Source organism: Podarcis erhardii (genome assembly GCF_964252035.2).
Source record: "Podarcis erhardii genome assembly, chromosome: 15".
In the NCBI taxonomy this organism is placed as follows: Eukaryota; Metazoa; Chordata; class Lepidosauria; order Squamata; family Lacertidae; genus Podarcis; species Podarcis erhardii.
This window is the reverse complement of record NC_138505.1, coordinates 936194-957033: the sequence shown is the minus strand read 5'-3', so window position 1 is coordinate 957033 and position 20840 is coordinate 936194. Positions and strand designations below refer to the sequence as shown.

Here is a 20840-nt window from a genome sequence, read left to right as displayed (position 1 = left end):
TAGAGCTGTCATGTTCTTTGATGCAGCCCTTTGCAAGAGCAATCCTCTCATCTGGCAGCAGAGGGTGTGGAGAGGAGAAAGGAGGAGAGGAGGGTGGCACTATTGATCTGTTAGATTACTCAATTTCGCTCGTATCGATCAGGTAATTGCTTTATCTAGGTTCTCATTTGGACACTGCATTACTTTTTCTCTTCTTCCCTAACCACCAGCACCCACCCCCGGGTGACTAAACGCCTTCTCCTTAAAGTGTGGGGCAAGGAGGACAGGCTCAAAGAGCGTTGGCTCCATCTGGGGGATGCGGCGGAATCAGGGAGGGGGTGGCAGGCAAACCCCCCAAGAGCATCCAGACCAGACCGTCTGCTCCACAACAAGAGCCTGGCTTTTCAGAAGGAGACTGATGGGCTTCTAATACAGGAATGCGGACCAATGCCTTATCAGCACAATCTCTTCCTTGCCACACCCCATCTCCACAGCCAAAACCCCCCAAAACTATTGCATTTTGCCTCCTGAACCCAAGAACAGAATCCCTTCATTGTGGACCAACCTGTCATTCACAAGATGTCACAATGACATCAGGAGTGAGGGGGCTTTGACGTCCCAAAGTTGGTACAAAGTTGCATTTTGCCTCCTGAACCCAAGAACAGAACCCTCCGTTGTGGACCAACCTGTCATTCACAAGATGTCACAATGACATCGGGAGTGAGGGGCTTTGATGTCCCCAAGTTGGTACTTCAAAGCACTTTTCCAGACGCCGCTGGAACGAAAGGGTTTAGCAGGAGATTCCTGAATCAGGAAGGGATTTGCATGGAACCGTGCGGGACTGAACAGGATTTCACCCATACTCATCCACTGACAAATGGAAGAGAGGGGTGTAGGAACTTAAATCCTGCTTTCCCCCTGGGGAAAAGGGCCTTGCTGGATCCCCCTGGTGGGCTGAGGCTCACCACTTGTGTCTTTGGTCAGCACTCTGACCGCTACACCACGCGGGCTCCAAACTCCATCGCTTGCCCCCCAGCAGCAGAGGGCATGGGAGAACCACCAAGGAACAGCTGGAGGGGCTCGGAGGAACAGTGGGGGGCTGCTCCCCAGTGCGCCTGCTTGCCTGTGCCAGCGGACTGGGCTGCCCTCGCTCCCAAGGCTGGCCTGAGTCCTTTGTCTGCCAGGAGACGCAGAAGTCTCAGCGCCAGTTGGAGGCAGCTGCATGTATTTCCAGAGGGCCTTGTAATGGGTTTTCGGGCTGGCGGCTCAGGGTCTCTGAGGTGGGGCCCCTCCTGGCTGCCATGCATCCCTACCTCCCGGGCTCCTGGGTCCAGAAAGGTGGCAGCTGGCCAGCCGGCCTGTCTCTGCCCCCACGCACTTCCACAAATGTCTCCTACCTCTGCTGAATCACACCGGCTTCACCCTGGGGAACACCTTCCCTCTGACCCAGATCTTCAGGGAGGGGCAGCCTACGGGCAAAGCAACCGGCTTGTCTACCCCTGGGGCCCCACAGAGGGTGGTTCCCCAGCTTCTTCTTCCTCTTCTTTCTTCTGGGCCAGAAAGGTGCTAGACCTCTTGATCTTCTGAGCGTTACTTGGCAGCCTAGAGATTTGCCGCTTTGGCTCATGACCCAGTTCAGTGGGAAATCGCGTGCCTTGCCTTCGGAGAGTGTCACGTTCAATCCGCACTCATGGCAATTCCAGGTAGGGCTGCCTGAAACCTTTGACAGCCACCTGCCGGTTAGAGTAGACAGTACTCAGCGACATGGCCCCAGTGGTCTGATTCAGTACGCAGCTGCTGCTTACGCTCCTATAACCCTAAGAGTTGCATTTAGGTGCAGGCAGAGATGAAACCTCTCCATTCTGAAGGAAATCAGCCCTGAGTGCTCACTAGAAGGACAGATCCTGAAGCTGAGGCTCCAAGACTTTGGCCACCTCCTGAGAAGAGAAGACTCCCTGGAAAAGACCCTGGTGTTGGGAAAGATGGAGGGCACAAGGAGAAGGGAACGACGGAGGACGAGATGGTGGGACAGTGTTCTCGAAGCTACAAACATGAGGGAGGCAGTGGAAGACAGGAGGGCCTCTGGTCCAGGGGTCACGAAGAGGCGGACACGACTAAACGACTAAACAACAACAACACAACAGCCATTAAAAGCACCACCACTACTCTCTCACACACACATATGGAAAGTGGGAACTGTAGTTTTCTAAGGGTGCTGGGGACTGTCATTCTGTGAAGGAGAAGCCACATTTCCCAGGATTCTTTGGAAGGGAAAATGTGCTCAAAATGCGCCATCTGTTGCTGGCCACGTTGCAGGCTGCTGAGGCATCAGTCCTGGGTTTAGGCAGCGAGGACGGGCATAGCAGGATACAGGATTTGTAGGGCTGTCGGCTTTTAAACAACAACAACCCACTTTTAATTGGTTGTTACTTTAGCCGGCTATTTAATTAGGCTTTGTGCTCCGGGTTTTCCATTGCATCTCCCCAGGAAGTATTTTCTGATGCCATCTCAACAGAAGCACCAACACCCCGTTCTGCCACAGGTGCACTTAGGGTGGGCATCGGGGGGGGGGGCCTGTAACTAATCCCACAGAACGGCTCACACACACACACACACACACACCACCCTGCCCACTTCCCAGTCACCTGTGTCTATAACCTCCCAACACACATCAAAAGGCATACCTTTGTGACATATACAGCCAAACCGTTGCTTTCAAGAGAACCCTCAATGCAAGCCTAGCAAATCTGGAAGTATATTTGATGATCTGGGAGAACTGATAAGTCTTTACTTGGGTTTTGTTGTTTTAACTCATGTGCAACTACTCATTCGACGTGCCTGTTTTACAGTTCTGCTTTCCGTCTTTTACTTTTTGTGCACAGTTATAATTGTTCTCTCTGTTTTATATACAGTATAAAATCGAATAATAAAACATTACCAAACACACACAAATCAAAAGCATTTCAGGGTCCAGGTGTGTGTCAAGTATACCCAGTTTATTCGCCTTAAGGGTGCATGTCTGGAATCTGCGAAGAAGTGTCTGGTGGCAGGTAGTGGTTAAAAGTATTGGACTTTGGATAACAGGGTTCAAATTGCCACTCAGCCATGAAGCTCACTCAATCACAACCTAGGGTACCTCAAACGGTTGTTGTTGTTGTGAGGAGAACCACACATACACCACTTTTAGCTACTTGGAGGAAAGGTGGTATATAAATGCAACAACAACAACAACAACAACAACAACAACAACAACAACAACAACAACAACAACAACAGATAATTTGGAATGATCCAAAAGTTAGATTATATTGACCTGGCTGTTCAGTTCTTCCAGTTGACTATACAACCATATATTTATTTATTGGGTACCATCCTTGATGATCTCTGCTTTATCCTCTATGAATTGTTTTGTATTTATTTAAGTAGTCATTTTTTTATCTTTCATGGTTTTCCTTATAATTAATACTTTTTAAAAGTTTTTCAAAACCAAATTTAGGGGAGTAATCCATGGATATTAACAGGCATGACCTAACTTCAGTATATTAATTTCAGTGGGTTGACTCTTTATTATAGCGTTGCATACGAAACTTGCTTCTATGTGAATTTTAAAAAATTCAGGGCAAATTTCAGGGCTCTCTCTCTCTCCCCGCTGCACTTCTCTGAAAGCTTCTATTGCCTAAAGATGTCCTGAGCAGGTTGGCGCAAGATCTGAAGCCGTCTCTTACTCTGCAGATTAAAAAAGGGCAGAGGGGAGGAAGCACAAACTCCCCGTTGGAAATAAAAGCCTTTTATATAACTCGAGTCTCACATGGGGTAATTAAAAGCACCTCCTTTGAGATTCCCCTAATGCCTAATTGGTTTTTCAAAAGGCACTTCAGGTTCATAACATATACAGTTCTCTTCTGCAAAAAGAAAAAAGAAACACAGCGGGCCAGTTGTTCCTGCTCAGTCGGAAGAAGGACCGGAAGATCGAGTTATTTAAGAAAGGGGAAGACTTGCAACTTGGGATACCAGGGCTGCTTAGGCACCTGGCATTTAAAGAGCACCACCACCCCCCCGGCAAATAATAATGGGAACTGTAGTTTGCTCCCTCACAGGGCTACAACTCCCAGCACCCTTCATTGTTTATTGCATTAATATCCCACCTTTCTTTCCTTTTTTAAAAAATGCATTTTTACTGAGTTTTCTTTAACATAAGTCCAACAAACAAAACTAATACAGTAAGGTTCCATAATCTTATTTTTTCATCGCTCTGCCGAGCGCGGACTTCCCTCCCTCCCTTCAAGAGGCTTTCATTTTCCACTTTTCTTTCCACAGTTTCTTAATAACATCCTATCCACATCATAAGATTTATTTTAATCCTGCTACAGTCTTTAAACTTCTGCAATTATTACTTATATACTCCACAAATTTTCTCCACTCTCTTCTGAACTTTGTTTCTTCTTGGTTACGAATCCTGTAAGTCAGTTTTGCTAATTCCGCATATTCTACCATTTTTGTCTGCCACTCCTCCAATGTTGGTAATTCCTGTGTCTTCCATTTTTGGGCTACCAAAATTCTATCAGCCGTCGTGGCATACATGAATAATCTCTGGTCTACTTTTCCTATTTCTTCACCTATCTTGCCTATTATCCCACCTTTCTTTCCAAAGAGTCCAAGCTGGGTCACGCAGGTCTGCTTCTCCCCATTTAATCCGCCCAACAACCCTGTGAGGTAGGATAGGCCAAGAGATGCAGTCCCTGGCCCAAGGCCACCCAGCAAGCTTCATGTGGCTGAAAGTGGGATTTGAACCCGTGTCTCCCAGGTCTTGGTCAGACCCTCTAACCATGACACCCCAATTGGCTCCTAACAAATTATACTTTCCAGGATTCTTGTGGTGGATGGGGAGATGCACTCCCCGACATTCCTCTCTCCTCCCAAGCGGGTGTCCTGGGAGCCCAGGATGTGAAGGAAAGGGGCTGTTCTCCTGTCCATGCGCTGCCAGCACTTTCTTCCGTGTGATTTGTTTTGGAAAGAGGGGTCGCTTTGTTATTCTTTACTAACAGCATGCGTTTTTGTGCGAAGGTGTTCATATGATAAAGCGTTTTAAAAATCCTTTTAAGCGTGTTGCGAGTCACTTGGATCCCTTTTTGGGTAACAGGCAGCTGGCACATTTAATAAAATAATAATGACAACAACAGCAGCAGCAGCAGCACAAATTAATAGAAATGTGCAACACAACAACAATTTAATAGAAGTGTGCAACCTGACCTGTGAAGCTGCAGGGCAGGGGATTCTATGATCAGCCAACTCTCCCTCCACCATCTCCAAGAAAGGCACACACCAGTGTGGTGTAGTGGTTATAGTGTGAGACTAAGACTGGGAGTTGGGACAGGGGTGGCGCTGTGGGTTAAACCACGGAGCCTAGGACTTGTCGATCAGAAGGTCGGCGGTTCGTATCCCCGCGACAGGGTGAGCTCCCATTGCTCGGTCCCTGCTCCTGCCAACCTAGCAGTTCGAAAGCAAGTTGTTGTTGTTGTTGAGTCGTTTAGTCGTGTCCGCCTCTACGTGACCCCCTGGACCAGAGCACGCCAGGCCCTCCTGTCTTCCACTGCCTCCCGCAGTTTGGTCAAACTCATGCTGGCAGCTTCGAGAACACTGTGCAACCATCTCGTCCTCCGTCGTCCCCTTCTCCTTGTGCCCTCCATCTTTTCCAGGGAGTCTTCTCTTCTCCTGAGGCGGCCAAAGTCTTGGAGCCTCAGCTTCACGATCTGTCCTTCCAGTGAGCACTCAGGGCTGATTTCCTTCAGGATGGAGAGGTTTGATCTTCTTGCAGTCCATGGGACTCTCAAGAGTCTCCTCCAGCACCAGAATTCAAAAGCATCCATTCTTTGGCAATCAGCCTTCTTTATGGTCCAGCTCTCACTTCCATGCATCACTACTGGGAAAACCATAGCTTGAACTATACGGACCTTTCTCGGCAAGGTGATGTCTCTGCTTTTTATGATGCTGTCTGGGTTTGTCATTGTCAAAAGCAAGTGCAAGTAGATAACTAGGTACCGCTCCGGCGGGAAGGTAAACGGCGTTTCTGTGCGCTGCTCTGGTTCGCCAGAAGCAGCTTAGTCCTGCTGGCCACATGACCCGGAAGCTGTATGCCGGCTCCCTCAGCCAGTAAAGCGAGAGGAGCGCTGCAACCCCAGAGTCAGCCACGACTGGACCTAATGGTCAGGGGTCCCTTGACCTTTACCTTTAAGACCTGGGGGACCAGGATTCGAATCCTACCACTCAGCCATGAAGATCTCTGGACAGCCTTGTGGGGCACTCACTGCCTTTCTCAGCCTAACCATGTGCGCCACCTTGAGCTCCTTGGAATAATAATAATAATAATAATAATAATAATAATAATAATAATAGTGGAATCTAAATGCAATTAACAAACATAACAAAGAAAGAAACACTTTTGAAATGGAGTTCCAAAAGAAGTTTGAGCAGGGTGTGGGCTCCCAAGTAGAGAAGCCCCCCCAAGATGCATGGAAGCTATTAGCCCTCAAGCCATATATATGATTCCAGTGTTGCTCAAAACTACTTTAAAGAATTATTTCATGTGGGGGTGGAGTTTTCATTTTGGGATCAAGTCTCTCTCCTGCACACCCACCAAGGTCGCTTATTGATCTACGGTACTGGCAAGCCTGTGGTGTTTTTGTAGGGGTATAGCTCCCTGCCCCAAAGAGCATACACTGCAAAAATTAACAGCCGCCTTCTGAGATCTTCCCCAGCAGACCTCCCACCGCATTCTGTTTTTACACCAGAGCAGGGGTAGGCAACCTAAGGCCCGGGGGCCAGATCTGGCCAAATCGCCTTCTCAATCTGGCCCGCAGTCGGTCCAGGAATCAGCATGTTTTTACATGAGTAGAATGTGTGCTTTTATTTAAAATGCATCTCTGGGTTATTTGTGGGGCATAGGAATTCTTTCATTTTTTACCTCCAAAATATAGTCCGGCCCCTCACAAGGTCTGAGGGACGGTGGACTGACCCACAGCTGAAAAAGGTTGCTGAGCGCTGCACCAGAGCAACGAAAGTGGGCCTGACCCACATAACATCCGTTCAGCCTCTCCAATTTCAGGCCCCATTTGACAAAGGCTGCAAACCTGGTTTAGGGCAGAGCTCTCAGGGTGCAGCTGGGTGAAAAAGGACCTCTCTGCTCCCCCCGCAAAAACAAAACACCAGTCCCTGAGAAAGGGGGGGGATGCAAGGAAAAGAAACCCCCCCCCAAGGAGGGTTGGAAGGAAGAGCTGAAGTGTGGGGGTGAGGAGGAGGCCTCTCTCTGGTTACAGAACCCCCCTTCAGGTCCCATTAGTGGCAATGGAAGGTGACAGGAGCCGGTCGATACCAATCCTGCCAGACAGACTCCCAGTAATAAACCCATTTCACTCACATTTCTATGCGTGCGCCCCCCCTCCCCACAGCTCCCTGCCCTACACCACTGGCTGCACATCTGCAGAGGCCGAGGGGGCACTGGCGATGCTCCCCCCACCTGCCAGGCAGGCCAGTGCCCCACACCTTCGCACCAGGGTGGCAGTGCATTGGGCACTGGGATTCTCTCTGCACGATGGTGATGATAATAATTCATACCACCGCACTTTGCTCCACCGCTTAGCAAACGGTCACATCACACAACAAAATAAAAAAAAATCCTTCCAGTAGCACCTTTGTTGTTGTTGTTTAGTCGTTTAGTCGTGTCCGCCTCTTCATGACCCCCTGGACCAGAGCACACCAGGCACTCTTGTCTTCCACTTCCTCCCGCAGTTTGGTCAAACTCATGCTGGTTCGAGAACACTGTCCCACCATCTCGTCCTCCGTCGTCCCCTTCTCCTTGTGCCCTCCATCTTTCCCAACATCAGGGTCTTTTCCAGGGAGTCTTCTCTTCTCATGAGGTGGCCAAAGTCTTGGAGCCTCAGCTTCATGATCTGTCCTTCCAGTGAGCACTCAGGGCTGATTTCCTTCAGAATGGAGAGGTTTGTTCTTCTTGCAGTCCATGGGACTCTCAAGAGTCTCCTCCAGCACCAGAATTCAAAAGCATCCATTCTTCGGCGATCAGCCTTCTTTATGGTCCAGCTTTCACTTCCATACATCACTACTGGGAAAACCATGGCTTTAACTATACAGACCTTTGTTGGCAAGGTGATGTCTCTGCTTTTTAAGATGCTGTCTAGGTTTGTCATTGCTTTTCTCCCAAGAAGCAGGCGAGTAGCACCTTATTGGTATGAGCTTTCGTGTGCATGCATGCTTCTTCAGATACACTGAAACAGAAGCCACATAACACAGTTTGCCCTCACTGCAAGTGGAGTTTTTAGCACACACACATGGAATGTGGAGCAAAGCTTGTTCTCTGCTGCTCCAGAGCCTGGGACCCAAGTCGAAGGACAAGAAATTACAAGCAGAGGCGGGTTAAGCAGAGGTTGGATAACCACCTGCCAGGGATTCTTGAGCTGTGATTCCTGCATTTCAGGGGGCTGGACTAGATGACCCTCAGGGTCCTCTCTAAGTCTACAATTCGAGGATTCTATGAAAATTCAGGGGAGGAAAAAGCCAGTTAAATCCTGCTGGCCACAGAGGGTGTGAGCTTTGATCCGACCCTGAGCTATTCAAAGCACCTCTTATAACTTGTTCCTCAAAAGACCTCACCCTTTCTCTCTCTCTCTCTCTCTCTCTCTTTTTAATTTTTAATTTATTAGTATTTTCCACACAACAATAACACCAAAAATAACAATACGCAAAACACAAAAACCAGCACACAAAGAAAACAAATCCATATCTTACAAGTTAATAATATAAACACTAAAAAGAAAAACAAACATTTGTAGGTTTGCAAGAAGTTTTGTGAGGAGTATTATTGGAAGTATTGCAAAAATGGACAAGGGGGAGGATGATTTGTTAAGAGATGTAAAGGCAATATAAAGTTAAGAAATGCATAAGAAGTGGTTAAAACGGTGGATCATCAGAGGTGCTGATGGAAGTCTAAAAAGGTTGTATAAGTGATAAGTTTTGTGGCACATTTTATAATTTATATGTTAAAATCAATAAAAATTATTTTAAAAACAAACAAACAAACAAACGTTGACTTCCACCATTCCCACAGCACCTCCTTTATCTCTCATTGTGTTTTCCTTATCATCACTATCCTAGCATCTAGATATAAATCCCTCTTTCTTATCCTTTCACTTCACAGGGTTATTCCAGACTCACCCTTTCTCAAGCCCAGGACCCCGGTGGAGGATTAAGAAGGAAGCTACCTTATACTGATACTGAGTCCGACTACTGGGTCCCTTTAGCTCAGCAGTGCCTACACTGATTGGCAGCAGCTCCCCAGGATTTCAGATGTGTGAGTCTCAGCCCTGCCTAGCAAGTGGAGGTGAGCCAGCTCCCTTTCTCATCCTCCTCCTCCTCTACCGCATCTGCCTCCTTTGCAAGGAGGGTATTCAAAGCTGTCAAACAGAGCAGGCCATTTTCTTAATAGTTGTCCATCAACACAACTTTTCCCGTGCGGCAGCGTTGCAAAACATCCCGCCCTCCCAGCCCCATTTGTTTGCTCTCTTTCCCCCCTAACCCTTATCTTATTATTGTTTTAATTCAGGATCTCGCTCTGCAACCGGCGGGGAAATTAAGGAACAAGAAATGACATATCGATCCCAGGAGCTGAGACAGGTGGCAAAGTCCCAGGGGATGGGAACTTCTCCAGAGCCAAGTGGCTGAGGAATGGGGAGCGAAGGAGAGAGACTGCTTTAGTCTCTCTCTCTCTCTCTCTCTCTCTCTCTCTCTCTCTCTCTCGTAGAATTGTAGAATGGGGAGGGACCCCCAAAGGTCATCTGGACCAGCCCCCTGCAGTGCTGGAATCACAGTTAAAACATCCCTGGCGGGTGGCCACCCAGACTCTGTTTAAAGACATCCGGTGAAGGTGAGTCCACCATCTTCCCAGGTCATAGAATTGTAGACTTGGAAAGGACCAAAGGGTCCGATTCTAGTCCAGTTCACTGAAATTCAGGAATCACAGTTCAGGGATCCCTGACAGATGGCCATTCCGCTTCTGTGTAAACACCTGCAATGGAGGACAGTCTCAAAGGTACTCAAAAAGTACAGACAGAGGCTCTGAGATTACGTCTGCAAGTTAATAATAATAATAATAATAATAATAATAATAATAATAATAATAATTTATTTATGCCCCGCCCATTGGCTGGGTTTCCCCAGCCACTCTGGGCGGCTTCCACCAGAATATTAAAATTATATTACAATACAGTGGTACCTCGGGTTACATAAGCTTCAGGTTACAGACGCTTCAGGTTACAGACTCCACTAACCCAGAAATAGTACCTTGGGTTAAGAACTTTGCTTCAGGATGAGAACAGAAATTGTGCTCCAGCGGCACGGCGGCAGCAAGAGGCCCCATTAACTAAAGTAGTGCTTCAGGTTAAGAACAGTTTCAGGTTAAGTACGGACCTCCGGAACGAATTAAGTACTTAACCTGAGGTACCACTGTAGTCTATTAAACATTAAAAGCTTCCCTAATCAGGGCTGCCTTCAGATGTCTTCTAAAAGTCTGGTAGTTGTTCTTCTCTTTGACATCTGGTGGGAGGGCGTTCCACAGGGCGGGCGCCACCACCGAGAAGGCCCTCTGTCTGGCTCCCTGTAACTTGGCCTTTGCGCCTACAAAAGTTGGGTTATCCTACACAGGACTGCAGGCAATGTTTATCTGTCGGAGACCCTTCTCCACCAACTCCTTTTGGAAACCTGGAATTTGCTTTCTCTTCTTAAATCCTCCTCCGTTGCTATATATAAAGTTCCCAAGTCCTGGGAGCACTTTTCATAAAACTCTGATCACGATACTTCTTTAGAATCCAGCTGTGTATAAATTTTATGAAATAAATAATAAAAATGCCAACATGTTCCCTTAGGGCTGCTGACCAGGATAGGGACTCTTATATTAATACTTAAGCTGAGACCCAGAGCAGCTAAAACAGGCCAAAGGGGGCCCAGCCAGTCCAGCCCCATGCTCTCTTCGTGGCCAACCAGATGCTCATTATGGGATGTATAATGTAAGCATGACTCCCAGCATTCCTAGAAGTATACAAGTCCAGTTAAGGACTGTGTCCTGCACGTTACTGAACGCTGGAGAGAGAATTTGCACTGATAGCAATTCCCTCTTCTACACAACCCTTAAAAACTCTCCACGAGGAGAGCTTGGTGGATCAGATTATTGCCCCATCTAGTCCAGCATCCTGGCTGAACATTTCCTTGTGGGGAAATAAGGAAGCAGGATTCCAGCACAAGAGCAGCACTTGGTTTCCAGCTCAGCTGGTAGAGATGGAGACTCAATCTCTGGGTTGTGGGTTCGAGACCCGCAATGCGCAAAGTACTTCTATATTGGAGGGGCTGGACTAGATGAGCCTATGATTCTTGGCTGCCGACCTCCTGCTGCCACTGACAGCCCCCTTCTATACATCACCTACCCTCTGAATGTGGCACTCATGAAGTGCCCCCCAACCACAAGTAGGGCTCCCTGCACCCCTGTTTCTGGAGAGACAGAAGGCCCCAAGGCTCTTATCTCTGACTTGGGGGTGCTGATGCCTGAGGGATGAGCGAAGATATAAGCACGGACCTTCAACTTGTCCGTTATAGGGCTCTTTTCTCCGCCTGGCTCTCTTTCCCCCTCTGAGAAAGGATGGGGAGGAGGGTCGTCAGACACCGGCAAGAGTTAACCTGATTGTCTTTATAACCACATCGGCTCTCCTGGGAACTCAGAGTACTGGGTTTTCATTTTAAGTAACCCCAACACAGCGGCGTGTGATGGAAAGCACAGTCCCCGCCTGACAGATGGAGAGGAAGAGGGGAAGAGAGGAGGACGGGGGATGGTGCAGGTGGCGGAGAAAGGTAAGAGACCCAACAGCGGCTGAGCTCTTGCAGGACCATCCATGGCATGTTGGCTTAGAACCAAGTCCCACAGGGACTTCCTCCCTTCGGCGTGTGCCTACGAGGGTCTTCAAACCTCTTTCAGCTCACTTTGTGCCCATGTCCTTTCGTGCCCTGTGAAAGTCAGCTCCAAGCCAAAAGAATTCAGATACATAGGGAGCTGCCTTATTGAGCTACTGGTCCATCTAACTCCATTTGCACTGACTGGCAGCAGTGGCTGTCCAGGGTTTTCCGACAGGGGTCTCTCCCAGCCCTGCCTGAAGATGCTGCCTTTGGGAATTGAATCTGGAGCCTTCTGCCTGCAAAGCAGCTGTTCTGCTGCTGAGCCATGGCTCTTCCCCTTTAAAGTTCCAGTCCTCATGGTTCTGTATAAAGGGCTGGCCTTAATAGCCACACCACTAGCCCCCTACAGATCCCCAGGATTTGGGCCGGGAGTCTTTTCCCAGATCTTTTCTAAAGATGCTGCCGGCGAGAGTTGAACCTGCGACCTTCTGCATGCCAAGCAGGTGTTCAGCCTCTGAGCTATGGCCCCTTTGCCTTGTTCGTCATCTGGGCATCCCAAAGACATCTTTTATGTGCCTCCAGAACGCAGGTCCTGATTTTGCTGCCACAGCAGCCGCTGTGCTATTTACTTTTTCCAGGATAGATCCCTCTCATCCTGGATGTTGCCAGGATATTAGGGCAGATGGGGCTCTGAGCAAACACCAGAGTGGAAAGGGACATCTCTTCTTGTGACCAAAAAGTGCTCTGCATGGCAATGTGCTTGCCTTTCAAAAAGTGTGCCAGGGAGCAAAGACGGATGCCGCCACTCAGCTGGGTGAACTCAGGCAGGCAGCCGTGTCTGTTCAGAGACCAGCAGAAGGAAGGTGGTGGAGCCTTCAAGCCTCGTTTTTCCACAGTGGTCTTTTTAAAAACCAGCAACAGTCTTCAATGCCTCTGACAGGGACATTAATTTAAGATCTTCTTCCTTCCCGGAAACATTTTGGGGCTGGGCAGATTGTACATCCAGTTGCTGAACTCGCTGAAGTTAACAGATATGGCTAACTTTACGGTCGTTGATTTAAATGGGTCTACTCTGAGTAGAAGTTTGTTGGGTGCAACCTGGGCAGTGGTCCCCTAATGTTTTCCCCCCTGAGCCACTCAAAAATTTCTGGTGGTTCCTGGTTTCTCTCTGTTTCCAGTCTTAGCTCTCCACAGTTCCACACCTGTTTGGGAATGTGTGTGTTTTAAGTACTCATGTAAAATCATTGCTGAAGTTCTCCTAATATATACAGTGGTACCTCAGGTTAAGTACTAAATTCGTTCTGGAGGTCCGTTCTTAACCTGAAACTGTTCTTAACCTGAAGCACCACTTTAGCTAATGGGGCCTCCTGCTGCTGCCGTGCCGCCAGAGCACAATTTCTGTTCTCATCCTGAAGCAAAGTTCTTAACCTGAAGCACTATTTCTGGGTTAGCGGAGTCTGTAACCTGAAGCGTATGTAATCTGAAGCGTTTGTAACCCCAGGTACCACTGTACATGAATATTGCAAACACTTTTTACTAAGAGAGATACATTTATTTATTTCCCCCCAAAACCAATATATGCATTTTCTGCACATATTACTTTGCTGGAGAATGGATCTTTCGGAATTGTGAACTGGTATTGCTTTGCCTGTAAATGGGAAGTGAACCAAATTTTTCCTGCATCTGAACTTTCACGTAAGACTATGATTAAGTCCAAGGTCTGAAATGACCCGTTTGCACCCCTTTGCAAAGAACCGGTGTGAAGGGGACCCGATTCTGACTGCCTCTTGCTTTGTGCATCATTTCTGCCATGAGGAACCGTCTAGTCTTGCTCCTGAAACAGCCATTCTGGGTTGCAGAACTCAGGGGCAGGAAGAATTATTGGGCTGGTTTCTGCTTTGTGCTGGACAAGCAACAACATAAAGACATCGCGTGCCCCCCCCCCTCCGAGTAGGCAGCGCAAAATTCTGTGCTGAGGAAACCCAAGAACATCTGAGTTCATAATGCAAATGAAAGCAACATTGCATGATGTGTGATTATTCTTTGAGGCAGGTTGGGGCCTCAGGAGCACTGCTGGGCAATTAAACTGCCCCCCCCCCGAAAATCTTACTGGGCCCAAGTTTGACTTGGGGTCGGGGCGTAGGAAGGGGGGATGGGGGGGGCGTCCTGGGTTTCATCATGGAGTGGGGTGTCAAAAAGGAACAATTACTGCCCTGCTAGGCGGTTCATTAAAAAACAACAACTTTTTTTTTAAATGCCTGCTCCGAAGGTCTTATCTTACTACACCAGGGATTATATAGCTATATCTGAAATTTCATGCATATCATTTAATCTCTTGACCCTCCTCCACAAAAATAACTGTTCACTTGGCCGTTTTCATATGTCGTGAAGGCTGAAATTTCAATTCAGTGGAGCCAAAACACAACCCATCCTGTAGATTTAGGCATCTGTCCACAGTCGCCTCCTTGTTATCAGAGGCCCATAATCCACATTCCTTTGTAAGAAAATACGAAATAACGTAAAACTGTTTTTTGCAGGCAAAAAAAAAAAAATCAATTGGGGGGGCGGGTGACAAGAAATTTTCTGCACTGGGTACCACCTGAGCATCCTATGCCTCTGCTTGGGGTCCTTCAACCCACATCATTTCAAGCTTGTCCCTGTGAGCTTGAGGGCTAGCAACTTGTCCTTAAAACAAAACTCAAAAGCTGGGCTTCTTGAGTGGCTGAACTCTCCCCCTTTGTTGCACTTGTGAAAGGCTCTGAGTGCTGCTTATACCCCTCACCCCTAAAAATAAAAAATAAAAAGGCACTTATTGATAGCACTTTTGACGTTTCCCATTGGTTTTCTGTCCTGCACTGCGTGTTATTAGGATGGCGGACAGTGATATCTTGCCCCTAAATGGTCCATTTTGATCCCTGTGCATTTTGACCTTCCAGTGTAACCTTCTTCCCCCATCCTCTCTCTCTCTCACACACACACACACACACAACCAGTCGTTTAGGGTTTCCTATTGCCAGGAGCCTTTTAAATACCACATTCCCCAGAGACTCAAATAAGGGAAATGAAGGGTTCTTTGAAGAGAATAAGAGGAGTTTGCAGGGTTGCAGGGAGAGACACTGGCAATACAGAAAATTGCACCAAGGGGACTCTCTTTTTCTCCACCCCAACACTATTAATCTCTGCCCTGCAACAAACATGTTCTTGTGAGCTTGGTTTGAACTCCAGAACAGCAAAATCTGCAAGTTCTGTTTCCCATGCGATGGGAGATAGTCCTGGGGCTGTTGTGTGGCATCTTTGCAGGATCATTCCCCATCCCAGATGTGCCAGGTTGTTACCCACTTTTCCTTAAAGGTAAAGGTCAAGGGACCCCTGACCATCAGGTCCAGTCGTGACTGACTCTGGGGTTCCGGCGCTCATCTCGCTTTACTGGCCGAGGGAGCTGGCGTACAGCTTCCGGGTCATGTGGCCAGCAGGACTAAGCCGCTTCTGGCGAACCAGAGCAGCGCACGGAAAAGCCGTTTACCTTCCCGCCGGAGTGGTACCTATTTATCTACTTGCACTTGGACGTGCTTTCGAACTGCTAGGTGGGCAGGAGCAGGGACCGAGCAACGGGAGCTCACCCCATTGCGGGCATTCGAACTGCCGACCTTCTGATTGGCAAGCCCTAGGCTCTGTGGTTTAACCCACAGCGCCACCTGCATCTCCACTTTTCCCTAGGATGTCTCTATTTTCATTGGAGAAATTTTAGATGGCGTGGAGTTATCTGTCCTTTGAGCTGTCTGAAGGTAATCCTGTATAGGGAAGTTCTTTTAATGTTTGATGCTTTATTTTATATGTTGGAGGCGCCCAAAGCGGCTGGGGCAACCCAGTAAGATGTGGCAGGTATAAATAGTAAAATTATCATTATGGAATGGGACCTCCCTATTTTCATTGGATAAATGTTGGAGGGTGTGCACCGCATACATAATATGCCTACTAGGAGAACACACACTAAAGGTCTTACAGTATTTTTACGAGGACAAAAAAAAACACCCAAAACCAAGCAAACAAACATATACTGGGCCTTTGAGGCCGTTGAGGGCTTTCAAGGACAGCACCAACACTTTGAATTGTGCTCGGAAACGTACTGGGAGCCAATGTAGGTCTTTCAAGACCGGTGTTGTATGGTCTCGGCGGCCGCTCCCAGTCACCAGTCTGGCTGCCGCGTTCTGGATTAGTTGTAGTTTCCGGGTCACCTTCAAAGGTAGCCCCACAGAGCGCAGTGCAGTAGTCCAAGCGGGACTACCCCTGCTCTAACGATTACAGATCTCACTCATACTCATACACACACACACACTTCTTTGTGTGTTCAGATTGCCAGCTAGGGGCTTTGCCGTGCCTCTGGAGGAGTCCCTGACATGTTCTGGTTTCAACTTTCCGAGTTCATCCCCTGCAGGATAAGGGCCGTGTCTCTCTTCCTGCCCCCCCATCTCCTCCTCCTCCTCCTCCTTGCCAGGAGTGGGAGGGGGCCTGCGGACTGTTCCGATGTCTTGTAATCCGCTTGTGCTAATAGCATTAGGGGTTTTAAACAAACAGGCCCTTGACCTCCTTGCCCAGTGGATGCTAAGGGGTTGGGGGGGGGTGGCGGTGTGCAGTTGAGATGGCCAAGTCCAGCTCGGGGAGGGGGGATTGGCGCCGGTGGAAAAGCTAAGAAGATTGTAAAGGGCTTGAGGGAGAGAGATTGGATTTGGCAGAGATAAAGTGGGCAGTGAGAGCGCAGTTTACGCTTGCTGAAGGCGCTCCACCCTCTCACCGGCCAGATCAGAATTCCCCGTGGGGGTGGAAAGGCTTCCAGGTGGGTGGGCCAGCCCTAAAATAAGCGGGACCCCCTAGAAATATTGAAATAAGAACATAAGAAGAACCTGAGCTGATCTAGTCCAGCATCGTGTTCTCATGGTGGCCAACTTTTGGGAAACATGCAAACAGTGTTGTAAACAAAATCTGCCCTTATTCGCTTATGGGGGACACAAGAGCTTTTATAGAGTCCTTTGCAGGTTCTCCATCGGTCAGAGAAAATAACAGAGGCCAAGCAGAGAATACTGAGAAGCAAAGCAGCTAGGAAGCTTGATCTTTATTGATCTGTTGCAACAGGGTGCTCCACTCACACGCAGGAAAGGAGGAGGACCCCAAACAAAGGTGTGCCTGCCCTTATATAGACAATGGGCGCATAGACACCACCTTATACCGTAAACCAACTGACCGACAAACATATCTACATGCCGCTAGCTACCATCCCAAACATACCAAACAGTCCATTGTATATAGCCAGGCACTACGTTACAGCCGCATCTGCTCCAATTCTACAGACAGAGACTCTCACCTAAGAGATCTACAGCAAACCTTTTTAGAACTAAAATACCCAGCAGATGAAGTTAGACAACAGATCAACAGAGCCAGACTGATACCCAGAGAGAACTTGCTGCAAGACAGACCCAAAAAAGAAAATAACAGAACACCTCTAGTCATCACATACAGCTCCCAAGTTAAAACAGTACAACGCATCATCAGAGATCTACAACCTCTCCTGGACAATGACAGTTCTCTTTCTCAAGCTCTGGGAGGAAGACCTTTCATTGCCTCCAGACAGCCCCCCAATCTTAAACAACTCCTAACCCACAATAATACTATAACCAGACTTAACACGGACACTGGCACCAGAGCCTGCAATAAACCCAGATGCCAACTTTGCTGCCACATACACCCGGACAACACCATTACTGGCCCCAACAACATCACACATACCATCTCGGGACTATTTAATTGCTCATCGTCTAACATTGTGTATGCCATAAAATGCCAACAGTGTCCTTCAGCTCTCTATATTGGACAAACAGGCCAGACCTTACGCCAAAGAATAAACGGACATAAATCCGACATCAGGAACCACAAGACAGAAAAACCAGTAGGAGAACACTTCAATCTCCCAGGACATTCTATACAAGATCTCAAAGTAGCTGTTCTATTACAAAGGAATTTCAGAAATAGACTGGAAAGAGAAGCTGCTGAATTGCAACTTATCACCAAACTTAAAACTATGGAGAGACCTGGTTTGAACAAAGACATTGGATTCTTATCTCATTATACATGACAAAGCCATTTTTCACCTTCTCACCCCTTGCTTTTTCCTGTTAGACCTATTGCAGTCGTTAAGAGTCGTCAACAGGCTCATCGCAGCTATCTGCCAATCACCCATTCCCACCACCCTTCTGAGTAATACCCCTCCCCACCTTCTCACTATATAGAAAGGTCCGGTGACTTCTGTTTCAGTGTATCTGAAGAAGTGTGCATGCACACGAAAGCTCATACCTAGAACTAACTCAGTTGGTCTTTAAGGTGCTACTGGAAGGAATTTTTTTATTTTGTTTTGACCATGGCAGACCAACACGGCTACCTATCTGTAACTTATATAGACATTTTAAGTTGCTCGCCCTGGAGCTCCAGACCACCCCTCCATACATCATGCATACATCACAGAAGGGGTGTAACCCAAGACCACCCCCCACAAACATCATACCTACATCACAGAAAAGGCAATCTACAACAGAAATTTGAATGTTGTTGTTTTTCCTGTCTGCCAGGTTATCTGATAATGCCTTATCTGATTGCCTTTCCTGGTAGCCTGCCTGTTCCTTTGAAATGGTGATTACTAAATTCCTCTAACAAGGAAGGTTTTTTTCACCTCCTCCGTCCTTGCAGAGAAACATTTGGTCAGTTGGGGCGTCAAAATGGTCTCAGGACGGTCTTCCTGTGCTGGACTATGTACGTGCTTGGTTGGTACATCTATGAATATTTATTATATATATATAAGACCTTAAATTTTATTATTACAACAGGAAAGCTTAGCGTAGGAGTAGCCCTTTCCCCTCCTGTGGCTTCCAGCAACTGGTATTATTCAGAAGTGTTTACTGCCTCTGACCCATGCAGGCAGTGTTCCCACTTAAGGACTTCTAAAAGAAGCGTATAAATATTCTGACCATTGCCCCTTCCGTGTTTGGAAAAACACAGTTCTGTAAGGACAGTAGCACATGGCAGAGATGGATCCCCCCCCCCTCTCTCACACACACATGTGTCAGATGTGGGAGGTGGGTTCTTGGTTTGTTTTTATTATTATTGTTCTTATTGTTATGCATTTTGTGTTCTCATTTTGTTGTTGTGAAACACACATCCTCCCGTGATTTTCAGGTGAATGGCAGAATAATAAACAAACCAATCAATCAATCAATCAATCAATCAATCAATCAAATGTTAACCATGTTTCGGGAGCTTCCAGCGCTGTTGCCAGCCCTGCCTGTTCATTCTGCACTGCGTTTGGGAAGCACAGAAATGTCCTGGTTGCTGGCGGCAAAGAATTAAAAGAGCGGGGACCGTTTTCTAAAGATGGCCTTCAGATCTTGAGAGCAGATCCTGGTTTAGGGTGTTGTTGTTGTTGCTGCTGCTGCTGTTGTCACCTGTGGCACTGGCACCATGGCTCAGTCTGCACCCCCCCCCCCTTCCACAAACCGCTTTCTTTGCTAGAGAGGATGCAAAATAGTAGATTCTGCCTTCAGCAAGCCAGAATTTTAATTCCTCACCCCTCCCTGTCAACTGCAGATGAATCCCAGGGTTGTTCTGTTTTTTTAAATAAGACGAGAAAATCCATTTAGGGCCTAACTGTGACCTTGGCCCTTGGCCACGTTTGTTAGGTCTTTAAAAGCCAAGTTAATTGATTGCCCCCCCCCAAGAGCCTGCACTCCCAAAAGCGATGGAAGGCAAATCTCTGTGCTTGAGCCCCAACTGAATACGGCCCTTCCTCCTCCTCCTCCTCCTCACAGGGAGAGGGGTAAGAAGATTTAAAAATTAACCCCTTTCCCTTTCCTTTATATACGGAGGTGGGTTGTCCCCAAACCCTCACATGCGGAGGACGGTGGCCTCTGTTTCTCCTCGCTGTGGTTTCTGGCTGGCCAGAGCTCTCAGGACACGGTAAGTGAGAAGGGGACCAAGTTTGCAGGATGCGACCCCTTCCCACACCCATATCCCCCCATAGGGCACTTCTCTCACACAGAATCATAGAGTTGCAAGGGACTGCTGGTGGTCATCTATTCCAACCCCCTACAATGCAGGAATCTCAGCTAAAGCATCCAGGACAGAGGGCCACCAAGCTCTGCTTCAAAACCTCCGTGGAAGGAGAGCGCACAACTTCGAGCGTTCCGCTGCTGAACGGCTCTTAACCCTGGGAAGTTTCTTCCTGGTGGTTCGTCTGAATCGCCTTTCTTCTGACTTGAGTCCGTTGATTTGGGTTCCAGCCGGTGGAGCAGGGGAAAGCAAGCTCGTTCCGTCCCACTGTGAAAAGTCCGCTGGGCAGACGGGGCTCAGGAACCCCCTTGGCAACGGGGAGCAGCAAGGCAGGCTGACATGTCCTCCTAAGATCACAGAGGTCCCTCCGTCCCTCCTAACGCTGGCGCCTCTCCTGAACCAGATCTGGAGTTTCCTCCTTCTTTTTGCGAGGACTGAGAATGCCACCCACAGGGCACCACTGATGTCCCACATTGCAGGGTCAGTCTGAGGGATGGGCAAATCTTCCCATTTTGTACACAGTGGTACCTCTGGTTACGTACTTAATTCGTTCTGGAGGTCCGTTCTTAACCTGAAACTGTTCTTAACCTGAAGCACCACTTTAGCTAATGGAGCCTCCTGCTGCCACCACGCCGCTGGAGCCTGATTTCTGTTCTCATCCTGAAGCAAAGTTCTTAACCTGAAGCACTATTTCTGGGTTAGCGGAGTCTGTAACCTGAAGCGTCTGTAACCTGAGGTACCACTGTACTATCATCTTTATAATCTTAAATTCAGTTTGCTACATTTAATCACAATTGCGCTTGTTTTGTTTTTTAAGGTAT

The 20840-nt window shown here is 47.9% G+C and overlaps 1 protein-coding gene across 1 annotated transcript in view; it reads right to left on the bottom strand.

Moving 5' to 3' along the window:
• Window positions 1-20840, bottom strand: part of MRPL24 (mitochondrial ribosomal protein L24) — a 291126-nt gene that overhangs the window by 35691 nt on the left and 234595 nt on the right. The gene's annotated exons all lie outside the window — the stretch shown is intronic.